Genomic DNA, 778 nt, shown 5'->3' on the forward strand with positions numbered 1-778 from the left:
ACGCGCCCTGCGTAAGTTTTAGGCCACCGGGTCCGGGACGTGAACCGCGGTCGACTACGTGGGAGTCCAGCAACATAGCCATTACGCTAACTGCTGGTTCCCTCACTCGGAATCTTTAAAGCTGTACTTTGAAAGACACTTTAGGCTTTGGAGGGCTTGGGCCAGAGCGGGTCGCTCTTCTGGTCCGACTATTTCTGGTCCCAGCTAGGTGGTTTCTTTGACCTGCATGGCCAGGACCTGGGTCTTCTGCTCCCACCATCTGCTGAAGGGCTGCCCTAGAGACCCCTGGGGGCCCAGCACACAGCCCCCAACCTGCAAGGAACAAACAACCGCGTGTCGTCTTCCTTCTCGCAGGTTGGGAACACCCTGCGTGCTTTGGATTCCTGGAGGAGTTTCTTCCCTGTGACGTAAGCTGAGGCGGAGAGCGAACAATGCCCCCTCTGCCCAGAGAGAGAGGAGTGTTCATATTTTTACAGAAATGAAAACTTACCTTTAGAGTTGTTTGTTTTATGGTTCATGAGTGCCACCACTTTAGTCCAGTCTCTTGCTTAGTAACGGAGTCCCCCAGATTTGGTGGTCTATAAACAGAGTTCATTCAGCTCATGGTTTTAGGCCCAAGGTCAGAGGCCACATGTGGCGAGGCTGCCCTCGGAGGCCGTGCAGGGTTCTGTGGTGGCATGGGGAACCACGTGGCAAGACAGAGCCAGAGTGTGTGTGTCTGCCTCCTCCCCGCCCCTCACACACCCACCAGGACTCACTCCTGTGCCCCCCCCCCCCG

The sequence above is a fragment of the Tupaia chinensis genome, unplaced genomic scaffold (genome assembly GCF_000334495.1).
Source record: "Tupaia chinensis unplaced genomic scaffold, TupChi_1.0 Scaffold000332_1, whole genome shotgun sequence".
Taxonomy (NCBI): domain Eukaryota; kingdom Metazoa; phylum Chordata; class Mammalia; order Scandentia; family Tupaiidae; genus Tupaia; species Tupaia belangeri.